Source organism: Hylobates moloch, unplaced genomic scaffold (genome assembly GCF_009828535.3).
Source record: "Hylobates moloch isolate HMO894 unplaced genomic scaffold, HMol_V3 SCAFFOLD_7, whole genome shotgun sequence".
NCBI classification, from domain to species: Eukaryota; Metazoa; Chordata; class Mammalia; order Primates; family Hylobatidae; genus Hylobates; species Hylobates moloch.
Window position 1 is genome coordinate 526,736 of NW_026652282.1, and position 17,434 is coordinate 544,169.

Genomic DNA, 17,434 nt, shown 5'->3' on the forward strand with positions numbered 1-17,434 from the left:
TTAAAAAATTACAAAGGCAAAATAAACCAACAGTATTGTATTTTAGTTGGTTTCTTTTTGTAAAGATAGATGCTTTTTCCTAAAATATCACTGTATTACAAAAACTTACACACAGAAAAAATAATTCTTCCAAATGCAAGCAAGTCAGCTTCTGCCTGGTGAAAGAAGCTTCTACCTGGTGAAAGACGCTTTCTCGTTGGCATTTTCTTTGTAGCTATCCATCTGGAGAAGAGTTTTGGTGTATGATATCATTTGGATCTATGTCCCCATTCAAATCTCTTGTTGAATTGTAATCCCTAGTGTTGGAGGTGGGGCCTGGTGGGAGGCAATTGGATCATGAGGATGGTTTCTAATGGTTTAATCACCATCCCTCTAGTGCTGATGTGGTTCTCACAAGAGCTGGTTGTTTAAAAGTATGTAGCATCTCCCCCATCTCTTTCTCTCTCTCGCTTTCCTGCTCCAGCCATGTAAAACTTGCCTGCTTCCCCTCCACCTTCCACCATGATTGTAAGGTTCCTGAGGCCTCCTTGGAAGTAGAAGCCAACATGCTTCCTGTACAGCCTGCAGAACCATGAGCCAATTAAACTTCTTTTCTTTATAAATTACCCAGTCTCAGGTAGTTCTTTATGGCAGTGTAAGAACAGACTAATACAGTGTAGTTCTCACACTGCCTAGCAGAACTTGAGTCTATTCTAAGGTCTTTCCATTAGGAAAACTCAAGGACCAATTCATGTCTCTGTCCTTTCATGAGGAAGATAATAACATCATTGGGTGTTGTTGCATGTTGCTTAGGTTAACACTGGCAAGAAGTGTGATTTTCATTATAAATGGAAGTGGGCAGAGCTCCTAAAAGTTGTGTTAAAGGCTCTGCCATAAATGCAAGTTCATCTTTGCAACTCTAAAATGTATTAAGACCTGATGTGAGAATAAGACTCTTCTGTCTCAGTTCAAATGAGTCACTACTGCAAGATAGAAAACATACCAATGCAATTCGGATCATTACCATGTGCAGAATTTACAAAGAAGATATAAACTTTTCCTCCTGGGTAAGATGTAGCCGTGTGGAAGAGAGAACTGGTAATTCATACAAAATATGTATTGAGCCAATTCTTAGAAATAATATCTAGTCACGTAAAGAATTGAAGAGTACATCCAGAAAGATGCAATAGGTTTGGGCGGTGGCTCATGCCTGTAATCCCAGTACTTTGGGAGGCTGAGGTGGAAGGATTGCTTGATGCCAGGAGTTTAAGACCGGCTTGGGCAACACAGAAAGACCTTGTCTGCACAAAAATTAAAAATAATTTTAAAAAATTAGCCAGGTGTGTTGGCATGTACCTGTAGTTCTAGCGCCTCAGGAGGCTGATGTGGGAGGATAGTTTGAGTGCAGTAGTTTGAGGTTGCAGTGAGCTATGTTTGTGCCACTGCACTCCAGCATGGGTGACAGACTGAGATTCCCAACTCTACTAAGAAAAAAAAAGGTCCAATAAGAGGGTGGACAATAACATTACAGAGAATGCTGGCTCAGGGTGACACAGTTGGATTCACATAACAACTGTGTTAAAAAGAAATAAGTATAAAAATTATGAAAAATTTGATTTCTATTGGTGTCTTAGTCCATTTTCTGTTACTTATAATAGAATACCTGAAACTGTGTAATTTATAAGAAAAAGGAATTTACTTCTTAAAGTTATGGGGCTGTGAAGTCCAAGGTTGAGGAGTGGCATCTGTTGAGGGCCTTCTTGCTGGTGGGGACTCTCCACAGAGTCCCTGGGGCAGTGCAGGGCATAATATGGTGAGAGGACTGAGGGTGCTAGTTCAGGTCTCTCTTCCTTTTCTTAAAAAGCCACCAGTCCCATCCCTGGGAAAGCCCATTAATCTATTAACCCATTAATACGCAGATGGTTTAATCTATTTAGGAGGGCAAAGTCCTCATGACTCAATTACCTGTTAAAGATTCCACCTCTCAATACTGCCACATTGGTGATTAAGTTTCAACAGGAGTTTTTGTTTGTTTGTTTGTTTGTTTTGGTGTTTTGTTTCTTAATAGAGACAGAGTCTTGCTCCGTGACCCAGGCTGGAGTGCAGTGGTGCAGTCACAGCTCACTGCAGCCTTGAACTCCTGGGTTCAAGAAATTCTCTCATCTCAGCCTACTGACTAGCTGGGACTATAGGTGCACATCACCACACTTCGTTAATTTTTTATTTTATTTTTTGTAGAGATGAGGGCTCGCTATGTTGGCCAGGCTGGTCTCAAACTCCTGGTCTCAAGCAATCCTCTCACCTCAGCCTCCCAAATTGCTGAGATTCCAGGCATAAGCCACTGTGCCCATCTCCACTTGAGTTTTGGAGAGGACAAATACTCCAGCCATAGCAATCAAAGGCTGGTGGAAAGGGAAGGGAGAATCCATGGTTATGGTTACAGAAACTCCTAAGTCAGGAGCCCTTTTAAAACACAAGGGAAATGGAATACAAAAAGGATCGTGTTTTTAGAGCATCCAAAAAAAAGCAAACTGAATCAATCAGGTTCAATCCCTACATATGGTTACATTTTGTAAAAATATGCTCAATGATCAATATATAGTGAAGTGATTATTAGGGCCAGACCAACAGAACACGCTAATGGGACAACACACACACAAACACACACACAGGCACACACACACCTCATTGTTTGAAGGAGGTGTGACATTTTAGATGCCAAATGAAATGTCTCTGTAATGTAGTGATGTTTTCTGCCTCAGAGTTAGTCTACAATGTTTATTGGAGGCAAGATATGGCAGGCATCCTCTGGTGCCCTAGGTCTGCTGCTGGCATTCTTACAAAGCTTCCCTACTGGATATCTAATCAGGAGACTATCTCCATGTCTAGACGGGGAGTTAAGACTGGCAGGGAATTCGCTGCGTTCATGCAGATAGCACAGGCTGGCGTAGCTTACTGAAAGTCTTTGACCACAAAGCCAACGCACAGCTCTGTTGTATAACAAGGGAAATGAACTCCTGCTTCATGAATTGGGTTTTTAAAATTTCAATGGCTATATTAACCTAAGAACCTCCCACACATTATCTACCTAAAATACTGCTTGCTGAGATCATTCTTGGCAGGACCAATGGATAATCATAAATCATTATTTCCTAGTCTTCACATTGCTGGTAATAATAACAACTATTATTATTATTTGCATGTGTTATCTTACAATGCCCTGGGGGTATTTTCACCTCCGGATGCCCCTACCTTCCTCCTCATAAGAGTCTTAAATTATCTTATGGCTTTGGCACCTTGTCAGTGGATGGTATGTCTGGAACAGATCAAAGTAAAACCAATGGCTAGCATGTGTAAAGTAATGAGAAAGGCAGCAGTGAACGAACTTCTCTGTTGTAAAGAAATAAAAAGTATATATAATCATCACGATAGTATTTACTGAATGCTTTCTGTGTGCTGGGCTGATTGCTAATCGCTTTGCACACATTATCTTTCTTAAACCAGTGAGTCAGAGCTCATATAATTATCCAAATGGGAGCTGGACTCTAGATGCAGGGATCTGGCTATGAGTGTGAGTTCTTAACTACTACTCTACCCAACAGAATATTTCAGGACACAGTATGATCATTATATGTGGGTGTTTTTTTTCTTTTTTCCTTCTTCATTCAGGATCTTGGAGTCCTTTCAAAACATAAATAAATGTTTTTTTCTTTTCTGTAAAACAAACATTTTTGCTACAGTTTTTTTCTTTTTCAGTGTTTCCTTTTTTAAAAATTTTATTTTTGTACTAATTTCAACTTTTATTTGAGATTCAGGGGGGGTACACGTGCAGGTTTGTTGCATGCGTGTATTGTGCAATGCTGAGGTTTGGGATATGATTGATCACCTCACTGAGGTAGTGAGCATAGCACCCAATAGGTAGTTTTTCAACCCTTTCCCTCCACCTCCCTCCCCGTTCTAGTAGTCCCCAGTGTCTGTTGTTCCCATCTTTATATCCATGAGTACCCAATGTTTAGCTTCTACTTATAAATGAGAACATGCAGTATTTCATTTTCTGTTTCTGTGTTAATTCACTTAGGATAATGGCTGCATCCGTGTTGCTGCAAAGGACACGACTTTCTTCTTTTTTTATGGCTGCATAGTATTACATGGTATATATGCACCATGGTGTATACGTGCATTTTCTTTAGCCAGTCTACTGTGGACGGGCACCTAGGCTGATTCCATGTCTTTGCTCTTGTGAATTTAACATTTTTTCTATTTATTCTTTCTCCTATCAGAAAAATATAACTAAAGTAAAATGATGATCCCTTCAAATAAGAAATACTCTAAAGCATATTAGGGTGAGAAATATATGAACAATGCTTGCTATTTTATGCCAACTGAAACCAGAAGTGGGGTTGTAGGAGGTTCCACTGCATAGCACCGTCTCAATGTAGAATCAATGACTTCCCTCCAGACATGTTTCATTGATGGTTTCCACAAAGTTGCCAAAAGGATATGCCTCAATGTATTTCCCCACAAGACAATCTGTGCAAACCTGTTTCTCATGTTTTGCTGAATGCCTTGTCATTTTGAAGAAATAAAAATCTCAGAAGGGCAGCAATTTGGACATTCCTGTATATTCCCTGCTGTGCTTATTTGTGACAGGACGATGCAGGTTGATCTTGCAAGCATTTTTCTCTTTAGCCCTGGCTGGGATTTTTTCTTTCCAAAGCTCTGAGCAGAGAGGAGAGCCTGTCTTTTGGAGCTGCCTTCAAAAGGAGTAATTGTTCAGGCTGACCGTATTGTCTGCTTTCTGTCAATAGGACTTCAGGCAACGTGTCAATGGCTCTTTAAGAAAGTCATGAGTTCGTGTCCTTTGTAGGGACATGGATGAAACTGGAAAACATCATTCTCAGTAAACTATCGCAAGGACAAAAAACCAAACACCGCATGTTCTCACTCATAGGTGGGAACTGAACAATGAGAACTCATGGACACAGGAAGGGGAACATCACATTCCGGGGACTGTTGTGGGGTGGGGTGGGGGATATACCTAATGCTAAATGACGAGTTAATGGGTGCAGGAAATCAACATGGCACATGGATACATATGTAACAAACCTGCACATTGTGCACATGTACCCTAAAACCTAAAGTATAATTAAAAAATAAAATAAAATAAAATAAAATAAAATAAAAAAAAGAAAGTCCTTTTGTGGTGTGGGCAACATTTAACACCAATAGGGCTTTTTTTTTTTTTGAGACGGAGTTCTGCTCTTGTTACCCAGGCTGGAGTGCAATGGTGCGATCTCAGCTCACCGCAACCTCCGCCTCCCAGTTTCAAGTGATTCTCCTGCCTCAGCCTCCCGAATAGCTGGGATTATAGGCATGTGCCACCAGATCCAGCTAATTTTGCATTTTTAGTAGAGACGAGGTTTCTCCGTGTTGGTCAGGCTGGTCTTGAACTCCCAACCTCAGGTGATGCGCCCACCTCGGCCTCCCAAAGTTCTGGGATTACAGGTGTGAGCCACTGCGCCTTTTAATGAAGTTGAGTGGGCATGTCAGGAAAAGCCAGTGGGTGGGAGAAAGAATGTGACATATCGACACCATGGCAATCAGGCTTTGCCAGAGGAGTCTCTTTTACAAACTCAAGCCCAAGCAATTCCTGACCAAATCTTCCCCATCTGACCTGTCTCTCTTCTCTCCTCATCCACTTTCCTTGTCACTTTCTGCCTCTCCATCATAGTTCCTCATTTTGCTAACGTCACGACTGCAATATACCCTCTTGCCATTTAAAAAGTGACATCAAACCAAAGGAGGGAGCCGGGCATGGTGGCTCATGCCTGTAATCCCAGCACTTCGAGAGGCTGAGGTGGGCAGATTGCCTGGCCTCAGGAGTTCCAGACCAGTTTGGGTAACATGGTGAAACCCTACAAAAAAATACAAAAATTAGCAGGGTGTGGTGGTGCACGCCTGTAGTCCCAGCTACTCTGGAGGCTGAGGCAGGAGAATTGCTTCAGCCCAGGAGGCAGAGGTTGCAGTGAGCTGAGATTGCACCACTGCACTCCAGCCTGGGCAGTGGAGCAAGACCTTGTCTCAAAAACCAAAACAAAACCCCAAATCCCCAAAACCAAAGGAGGAATGGAAAAATATTTTTTGTAATTCAGTTTCCCTTTACTCTTGTATTCATACCTCTTCACCGTTAGCACTTAATTGCTTTTAATCAATTAAAGTTCTTCATACCGTATATACTAGAGCAGTGGTCCCCAATCTTTTTGCCACCAGGGACTGATTTCGTGCAGGAAAACTTTTCCACTGACATTGGGGAGGGGTGGTTTTGGGATGATTCAAATGCATTACATTTATTGTGCACTTTAGTTTTATAATAATTACGTTGTAACATATAATGAAATAATTCTACAACTCACCATCATGTAGGATCAGTGGGAGCCCGGAGCTTGTTTTCCTGCAACTAGACGGTTGTATCTGGAGGTGATGGGAGACAGTGCCAGATCATCAGGCATTAGATTCTCATAAGGAGCACGCAACCTAGATCCCTCGCCTGCGCAGTTCAATATCGGGTTCACACGGCTATGAGAATCAAATGCTGCCACTGATCTGACAGGAGACGGAGCTCAGGCAGTGAGGAGCAATGGAAAATGGCTGTAAATACAGATGAAAGTTCGCTCACCTGCTGCTCACCTCCTGCTGTGCAGCCCAGTTCCTAACAGGCCATGGACCAGGACTGGTCCACTCGGCCACTCAAAGTGCTGGGATTACAGGCATGAGCCACAGTGCCCAGCCACCTCCTTTGGTTGATGTCACTTTTTAAATGGTAAGAGGGCATCCTGCAGCCGTGATGTTAGTAAAAGGAGGAGCTATGATGGAGAGGCCACTACTGTTCCATGGCCTAGGGGTTTGGGGTCCCCCGCATTAGAGTAATAAAGTGTCAGCTACCAAGACCTAGAGATCAGGGAAGTAGCCTGTAGTCTTCACGATGCTGCTATCTTGTAATATGAACTTGGACAACTCTAAGGGATTTTAGGTTTTATTCTCTTCTGGAAAACCCATCGATGAGTGTACATTCACGCTTTTGAATTGTGACTGCGTGGTAGCATCCCCTGAGAGTTTAAAAAAGAATCCAATGCCAGGTTCTGCTCCTGGAGGTTGTGACTTACATGTGGCGGGCTGGGGCACGGCCCCTCAGTGTGGTCCACGGGCTCACAGCATCAGCATCACCTGGGAGCTGGTGGAAATGCAGAATTTTGGGTCCCAGCCCCAGCCTGCCACACCAGAATCTTCATTTTAACAGGATCCATATGTACATTGAAGTTTCTGAAGCATTGGTTGTGGGTGATGTCTCATATCTTTCTAGTTTGCTTTTTCTTTATGAATAAAGCCATACATACCCAAATTAGAAAGTACCAATTTTATATTAGGACGCCCTTCCCAGGCAATCCATCCATGAAACACATTCACCTCAGAAACCTTCGTATGCCTAAATATGACATACATACTTAAAGTTTGCAAAAAGATTTATTTAGTGGCTGCTTGCTCTCACAGGCCTTTAATTTAATGCTGGATAAATTTGGAGCCAAGAAGGAATCTTAAACCTCCTTTAAAGTAAATCCTCTGCCTGCTCATCATTTTGTTAATTCTAAACCAAAGCTAAGCCCCCAAAGAACATCTACTCTAATTCCGGGGGCACCATGTGATATCTTAGAAAGAAATTATATGTTAACAATTTGCAACCACAGATTCCCAGATGACCAGTAACTGGAAGAGTAGGCATAACTCACAAAGAATAAAGAAAAATGGAGACGTTCTTCCAGCGAAGGCTTTATTTTTTTATTTTGGAAATTGGCTTCCTTATTTTGGCATTTTTCTTCCTAGATGTGGAGCAGCAGAATGATGGCTGCTTGCCATGTGCTTCATTCAATTTTAAACGCTTCTGATCATAATATTTGTGTTTAACTACCACTATTTTCTTCTTTTAATCTACCTGCTTAATGACAGCTCAAATATGCATTTGCTGTAAATTGTTGCAGTTTTCAAGGTCTTTGCTAAAATTATGTAAGTAGATACAATTGCTCTTCTTTATTGGTTACTTTAAGAAGGTAACAGTCTTAGGCACTGACATACTATAAATCATCTTCTTTATCTTCTTTTCCATTCACCTCTCTTCCCTTTGGAATAACCATGCAGCATTTGCATACTCAGTTAAAATGCTTTATGCTTTGCACTGCCGGTATATTCTGTTATAGTAAAATAACTGCAGATTTTTCTTCTGTAAAAAGAGTTCAAATAAAAACATCTTTAAAAATGCCAATTTTTTCCCCCTTTGGTATATAGTTGGATTAAAGATCCAGAGGGTTTATAGATCATCAAAGGTTACTTCTGACTTCAGAGTCAAAATGAAGAAGTTTGAATCCTTTGAACTAATGTCACTTTTATTTCCCAAATGTGAGTCATGTAATAGTTTGCAAATGCGAAGAAATGTGTTCTAAAAACACCCAGAAAGCATGAAGCTGAAAGTGATCAAAGGAGGATAAGATTAATACTTTAGCATCCCATATGTTAATGAATTTCTAAAAATACATTCTGTCTGCATTGCTACTTTCAAATAAAAGCTTCTGTTTCCTGTGGGCACAAGCGATCATCTGTGAGTCTTCTGACCCAGGGAAGAAGGAAGATGCAGCTCATGGCTAAAGCTGAGGAACCTGACTTGACCTTATTAGCAGTTCCTAACAAGGTGGGATTTGAAGAAAACAGGAAAATCATCCCAGTAATAGATACTGTTCAAATATTGTGACCCTACCTTATCCAATTTTGTTATTCACATAAGTTGGTTCACACACTTCTATAAAGCAGTTCAAATTCTTAATGAATATCTACATCTACATACACACACACATACATACATGCATGTATATCTACACAGGCATGAATGCATGCACATACATAAAAGATAGATGATAGATAAGTAATAGGTATATAGATAATAGATAAATAAATGGATAATAGATAGATGACAGATCGATACACAGATGCTATAACAGATACATAATAACTATATGAATGCATGATAGAAAAATAGATGATAGGTAGATAGGTAGAGAATAGATAGATGAATGGATAAATAGATGATGGATGATATATAAATACAAAGATAGATAGATAACAGACGAATTGGATGGATGGAAGATAGATGAATAGATGGAATAAATATATAACAGCCTGATAGATGGATGTGATAGATAGATACATAGATAGATGATAGGTAGATAGATAATGGATAGATAGATGATAGGTAGATAGTAGATAAAGAAATACATGATAGACTAGATACACAATAGCTAGATGTATAGAAACACACACACATATATATATATACACACATACATACACACACACACACGTAGATGCTAAAGGGGCAGATATTTGGAGTCACAGCAATCCATGTATCTTTTACTTCTCAAAATGAAAATGCCCTGTATTAGGATTGTCAGGTCTAGCAAACAAAAATACAAAATGTCCAATTAAAAGTGAGTTTCAGATTAATGATGGATCATTTTTAGTATGACTTATTAAATATGTAGGATATACTTACAATATATATTTAAAAATAATTGTTTATCTTCAAACCTAAGTTAAATCGATGTCTTATATTTAATCCTGCAACCTTAATAAGTACAGGGAATGGTGCATCTTCAATGCCTCAGAAGGCAGGTGTGGGCTGACATGGTGGCTCATGCCTGTAATCCCAGTACTTTGGGAGGCCGAGATGGGTGGATCACCCGAGGTCAGGAGTTCAAGACCAGCCTGGCCAACATGGTGAAACTCTGTCTCTATTAAAAATCCCCCCAAAAAATTAGCCTGGTGTGGTGGTGCACACCTGTAATCCCAGCTACTCGGGGGGCTGAGGCAGGAGAATCGCTTGAATCTGGATGGCAGAGGCCACAGTGAGTCAAGATCATGCCACTGCACTCCAGCCTGATGACACAGCTAGACTCTGTCTCAAAAAGAAAAAAGAAAGACAGCAGGTGTGTATAGGATGACATGTGCCTGGGAGGAGAGATGAGTGGCTACTTGGAGACTTAGAACTGCAGGAATAGGCTTGGCGTGGAGGAACCGGCTGTCCCCAAAAAGGACAAGGTAGACATTCTGGGAACTTTTGCCCAACTGATAACTTGGCCCAGAGCTGACCTTGCTACTGGGGCCATGTTCAGGGGAGCAAATTACTGTCTCTCCATTTGCTGGAGAAACAGTCGCCGCGGAGTGAATTAATGAGTGTTTCTTTGTTCCTAAGGACAAGTGCATCTTGACCAGTTTATCTCTGCGTGTCCTGCAGCCCCCCACTTTTTTTCTGTCTACCTTTTCTTTCTGAGCAGGCCACCCTTTCCTTCTGTCACCTGCCTTGCCACAGCAACCTGTGCTCTTCATGCATTCGCTTATTTAGTAAAATAAAGTAAAAAGTTACCTATAAATGGCATCCACTGTTGCAAACATGCTCTCATTGAGTTTTGTTGGGCTTACCATTGCTGTCTTCTTCCCTTTTCCCTTGTCTCACATGTCTAAATGGATGACAGATAGACAGAATAGAGACCTAATGGCTAGACGGATGGTGGATGATAGAGAGTAGACAGATAAATAGATAGATGATAAGTAGTTAGATGATAGGCAGATAGGTAGATGAATTTGAGTGGAGAGTTGGAGGCATCAGCGTATGAGGAGTTAATATGAAATTGAGTCACCTCCTCCCATAATTTAGAGAATCTCTGATATACACAGAGCCCAGAAGTCCAACAAGAAGATGCTTTTGTCTCCTTCACTGCATTGCATTAAGTATTTGGCACATGACATTGCATTTTATTTTAATGGATATCTATCTATCATCTATCTATCTATGTCTCATCTATTATTTAACTATCTACCTTTTATCATCCATTCATCTATTATCTATCTGTCTATCTTTCTAGGTATTATTCATTCATCTATCTATCCATTACTCTATTCTCTACCTAACTGCCTATCATCTATCTGCCTACTTATCATTTATTTATGTATCTGCTATCTATCATCCATCCATCTAACTATTATGTAACTGTTCTATCATCCATTCGTTCATCTATTATCTACCATTTATCTGTCATCTACCTATCTACCTATCTATTATCATTCATCTATCAAGGTATTATGTATTTTTTCTATCTACCTATCCATCTTTCATCCATCCATTCATTTGCTATCTATCTTTCTATGTATCATCTATTCATCTATCCATCCATTTATCTATTCTCTACTTATCTGCCTATTATCTACCTATTTACCAATCATCTATTTATCTATCTACTATCATCTATCCATCTAGCTATTGTGCATCTCTTCTATCATGTATTTCTTTATCTATTATCTACCTACCTATCATCTATCTATCTCATCCATCTATCAAGCTATCTGTTATATATTCATTCCATCTATCCATCTATCTTCCATCCACCCATTCATCTATTATCTATCTTTCTATCTATATATTATCCATCATCTATCTATCCATTCATCTATCTATTCTCTACCTATCTACCTAGCTATCATCTGTTTATCTATCATGCATTCACATACGCATTATGTATCTATTATATCATCTGTCTATCAATCATCTATTATTCATTTATCTATCTATTATCTATGTACCTATTACTTATCTATCATCTATCTGTGATGCATGTGCATGCATTTATGCCTGTCTAGATGTAGATGCATGTATGTGTGTGTGTATGTATGGCTATATGTAGATGTAGATATTCATCAAGGAATTGAACTGCCTTATAGAAGTGTGTGAACTAACTTATGTGAATAATAAAATTGGATAAGGTAGGGTCACAATATTTGAACACGACTTTGCGGGGGGAAAATAATATTTCTGCCCAGTATGTGAGAAGATGAATTTTGCCTCAAGGAGTAGGGTAGAGATACACATGCTAATTCATATATATACATATATATATACACACACACATACACGTATGTGCATATATACACACATACACATACATACACACACATACACCCCACGATCCAAAACCCTCTACCTATTCTGACCCTACAGTATTATGAATTTTATTTCCATATAAGCTGCAAACCCCCTCTGTTGAGTGCAGGCCACAGGCTCCAATATTTGACACTCATGTCATGGCTGGTCTCACAGCTAAGACCTTACTTTGGATCTCGCATTCTTCACTGTGCAAGTCATTGCATTCCTTCATTCTTAATTGTTTTGGCTTATCAGATGCTCACTCAAGGGTATCTTCGCCTGGGCAGGGCTGTGTGCAGGAAGTTTCCTTGCCAAGTGGTTTATGGGTCAAGTGTGAAACTGGGAAGAGAGAAAGGCAAACAAGATTGGGTTGTGGTCTTCGTCCCTGTTAAAGACAACGGGGGTCTTATCTAACCTGGACTTGAGAAATGTGTCTCAGAACTGTCCTCCCAAGGGCTGCAAGCAAAGGCATTTGTCCAGCAGCCTGCAGTTCTCCAGGTGCAGAGCTGCATCATCTTGTTTTGGAGCGGAACTGGGGTCTGCTCACCCAGTGCAGTAAGACAAGATGTCTACAGCGAGGTTTGCAGTGGGAGAAAGGAGGGTGTTTATTTGCAGGGAACCAAACAAGGAGAATTGGGCAGCTCATGGTTAAACCCTGGCCTTCATGATGGCTTCTTGGTATGAATTCTTTAATTCATGGAGGCAGAGGTTACAGGCAAAGTCATAAATCAATGCATGGAGGTTATACATTGGTTTGACCTAAAACGGCGAGAAATCCCAAAGCAGAGGCTTACGGGTCTAGGTAGATTCAAAGTCCCTCTGATTTGTAATCAGTGAAGCAGGCAAAGCTTTGTCTTAAAATTTGGGATCAGCAGGAAAGAAGGTTCATTCTGACCCAGGGCCGTGACATCCAGGCCCCTTGTGAAGAAATTGAGAACAAGGAATGGTGCTCAGAATGTAACCCCCGTCCCCCTTATCTGCGGTCTGGGGAGAGGGTAGTAGATTTATTGGGTGGAGGTCTGAGTTTCTGCAAACACAACTCAGGGACACATGCTAAGACGTTATATTTAGTTCTTGTAGGGGAGCCGAGCATCTCGTGACTCTAACTTCTTCCTTGGCAATTGTTTTAAGCTACGATTACCTTCTTGCTTAACAGGCTGCTCATTGACTTCTCAGAGCCAGCTATATGCCTGGAATTTCCCTCCAAGGAACTCAAGAGTTTCCTTTATTTCCATGTGTGGGGAATCCCACAGGCTCCAAAGAGGGGAGTCCTTGCTCCGTCTCAGGCTCTTCTCTCCTGTGTCTTGCTTGCTTGGTTGCAAAAGTCAAACCATTTGCAGAGAAGGAAGGTGGCAGGAGGGGAAGGTTCCACCGCACACCTGAGACAAGCCAGCCACGAGACACCTGGGGAACATGGCAAAAGCTGCAGGCGACTGGCCATGGTGGCATTGACTGTAGTAAGAGGTGCAGTTGGCAGGATCGACTGTGGAGCACAAGTGTCCTACATAGAGGGGTGTGTACAAGCAAAGAAATTGCAAGTTTGCAATACAAAACATTTTAAAATTTAGAGCAAGGGTCAAATTGATGTGACAGCTTGGTGAGCTCATGGAACCCAAGTATTTGGTCAAGCACTAGCCTAGGCATTGTCGTGCAGGTATTTTCTAGATGAGATTAATGCCGAAATCTGTAGACTTTGAGTAAAGCAGATTGCCTGCCATGAGGTACGTGGGCCTTGTCCAATCAGCTGAAGACCGTAAGAGAAGAAAAGACTGTGGGCCCTGGAGGAGGAAGAAATTCTGCCTCCACACAGAGGACTTTGGGCTTGAGCTGTAGCATCAGGTCTTACAGGCATGAGCCCCCACGCCCTGCCTCAATACTGTATTCTTACAACACAGTAAGCTAGAGAAAAGAAAATGTCATGAAAGAAAATCATAAGGAAGAGAAAATAGATTTGCTATTTATTTATTTATGATGTTAGCCCAAATACGTTCTTTTTTTTTTTTTTTTTTTGAGATGGAGTCTCACTCTGTCACCCAGGCTGGAGTGCAGGGACATGATCTCGGCTCACTGCAAGCTCTGCCTCCTGGGTTCATGCCACTCTCCTGCCTCAGCCTCCCGAGTAGCTGGGACTACAGGCACTCGCCACCACGCCCTGCTAATTTTTTTTGTATTTTTAGTAGAGACGGGGTTTCACCGTGTTAGCCAGGATGGCCTCGATCTCCTGCCCTCGTGATCCACCCGCCTCAGCCTCCTAAAGTGCTGGGATTACAGGCGTGAGCCACCAGGCCCATCCAATATATTCTTTTTTTAAACTTTCATTTTCAGTGGATCATCCTAAAGGTCTCCATTCTCGCTGTCTTCACGTTGAGGAGCAGGAGGAGGAAAAGGAGGGGTTGGTCTTGCTGTCTCAGGGATGGCAGAGGTAGAAGAAAATTCACGTATAAGTTGAAAGCTGTGTTTTTCAAGGGTCAACTACATGCACACACAAACACATTCTATTAGTTCTCATTTATCCTGACTAATACATCAGGCAAGAGGTGTAATGCACATTAATAGTATAAATTCAGTTTTCCACTCCCTTGGTAACCTTGCAAATGGTGAAATTATACATTGCACAATTATCGAACATGCTACATGGGACATGAACATTTACGTCTGTTGTAAAACCTATGAGCGGAGAGTGCAAACCAGAAAAGGAAACCATTTTCGGACCTCTGAGAAGCTGTGCTGTGCATGTGTATAGGAAACCTCACACCCTCAAAGTCACTAGAAACCAGGGTATTTAACCACATGGTCTGAGCCACCAGAACTGCTCCAAACTGGAGGGCAGTTTGTAATTGTAGTGGTTCTTTTGTTGGTTGTCAACTTACAGGCCATGCCTTATCTTTTTTTCTTTCTTTCTTTGGAGACAGGGTCTTGCTCTGCCTCCTAGGCTGGAGTGCAGTGGTGCAATCATAGCTCACTGCCACCTTGACCTCCTGGGATCAAGTGATTCTCCCACCTCCCCACTCCCAGGTGTGCACCAGCCTGTTGGGCTATTTTTTTTATTTTTTATAGGCAAGGTCTTGCCATGTTGCCCAGACTAATCTTTAACTCCTGGGCTCAAGTGATCACCCCACCCCAGCCTCCCAAAATGCTAGAACTACAGGCATGAGCAATAATGTCTGGTCTTGCCTTGTCCTTTGAAAAGAAGGAGGAGGCTTCAGGAAAGAAGAAACAGAATAACATAAGATATACAAAACGCAACTGAAAATAGGTTATAAGGAATACAGATTATAAATGAGTGATAGAAAACCAGGGTGATATGATAGTGAGGGCTGACAATGAAACCACGAGGATGAACACAGATGGTGATGTGTGTACTTTCTGGCAGTCTAAAGAAAGAAAGAACATAGTCCTTGACAGTTTTCAATATTAAATAGAAGAAAGTGTGGTGCTATTTAAGAAGCAAATCCTTTTTTGATACTGGACTCCCATTTTCTTGGGACTTCCTATATACAGAGGAGAGATACATAAAGTGGACCCAGTCTTTCCAGATATTTCAGGAGCTGACTCAGTAATCAATTTCACAGGGATGTTTATAAATGCATCCTTTAATAGCAGTTGCTGGTAGCTCTGGAAACACAAATACCAAGGCATGGCAGTAATAATCAAATTATCTCCAGCCTGGGTGACAGAGAGGGACTCTGTCTCAAAAAAAAAAAATAGCTAGTCTGATTGAAATAAGAAGATATCTCATTATGGTTTCAATTTGCTTTTCTCTGATGATTAGTCATGTTGAGCAATTTTTCATATGCTTTTTGGCCATTGATATGTCTTCTTTTGAAGACTGTGTGTTCATGTTCTTTGATCACATTTTAATAGGGTTATATGGACTTTTTTCATTATTGTTGAGTTCCCTGTAGATTCTGAATATTAGTTGGATACAGAGTTTGCAAATATTTTGTCCCATTTTGTAGGTTATCTCTTCCTGATTTAACCTGATATACTAGAGATTCTGCATATGTTGCCAACATAGGAAGGCTCACTCTAAGAGAAACTTCAAGAACCCCGCACTCCCGGCATTCACTCCCTTATATAATCATTTTCCCTGAGTGTAGGCAGGATGCACCACTTGCTTCTAATGAACACAATGTGTCGACTGCGATGGAATGCAATTACCAAAATTAGGTTACACAAAGGCTGTGGCTTCCATATCCCTCATCCCCCTCACTGGCTTGATTGAGTGCTTGCTGTGAGGGAAGCCAGCCTTTGCATTGTAAGCTTCCCAATGGAGAAGTCCACGTGACTCAGAATGAAAGGAACCTTCTGGACAACAGCCAGTGAGGAACCGAATCCCACCAACAGCAATGTGAGTGAGCTTGGAAGCAAATCCCTCTGCAGTCAAGCCCTGAGATGCTGTAGCCCCCACCTCCACCTCAACTGCAAACTCCTAAGAGACCCTCAGCTGTGAGACCCAGCTAATCATGCCGGCTCATTCTCAGATCCCAAGCCCACAGAAACCAAGACAATACATGTGTGTTGTGTGTGGCTTTAAACGGCTCAGTGTTGGGGTTAATTTGTTACACGGCCATAACTAACGGGGTTATGAGTCACTACCAAGGATAATATATATTTAACCTTTCTAAAGTGTGTTTTATCATTGAATCTGTTTTGAATGAACCATCCTGTGAGGTTAAGATTCTGTGGACTACCTGCTCATGGAGCGAAATTCTGTCCTAGAATGTGGAGGAAGTTTTTTCATCCTGGAAAAATATACATAGGCAGTAATGACAAACCTGCAGCATTATTGCTAGTAATAATGATAATTATTATTAGTATTACCATGATTTTATGTTACAGGATATCTATTCATGAGGTACTGGTTGTCTACCAAGTCAAACCTTCTCAATCTTTGTTCTTACCCCAGTCAGGCTTCACCAGAATTCCAGGGAATCCAGGCTGGCTGAACTCACTCAGTTCTCAGAAGAATGTCTTCAGCTTTCCAGCACTCAGGATCAGAAGAGAGAAGGAGCCATCCTTCACCCGTGGAGGACGGAAGGAGATGGAGAAATAGCTTCCTCTTTCATCTCCCTAGTGCAGCCTTACAGTTATCCTAAAAAAACTATAGTTGCCACTTTGGCAGCAAATCCAGTCATAAATCCTCAAATGGGCTTTTCCTCTTTTCCTGTTTCACGTCCGTCCCTCCACTTCCTGAGCTCCTGCTCCCGGGAGGGAATGGGCTCCATTTCCAAATAAATAATTGCACAGAAACCTCTGTCTCCTCTTCTGCCCGGAGTGCTTCTGTGAGGATAGGTTACCTACAAGATAAATTATTGGAGACACTAAAAACAAACAAAAAAGAGTGCATGGTGTTCTTGGAAATCAATTCATTGTATTTTTGTAACATCTACAAAATAACATCGTCTTTATTCTTAAAATAATAATTCATAGGAC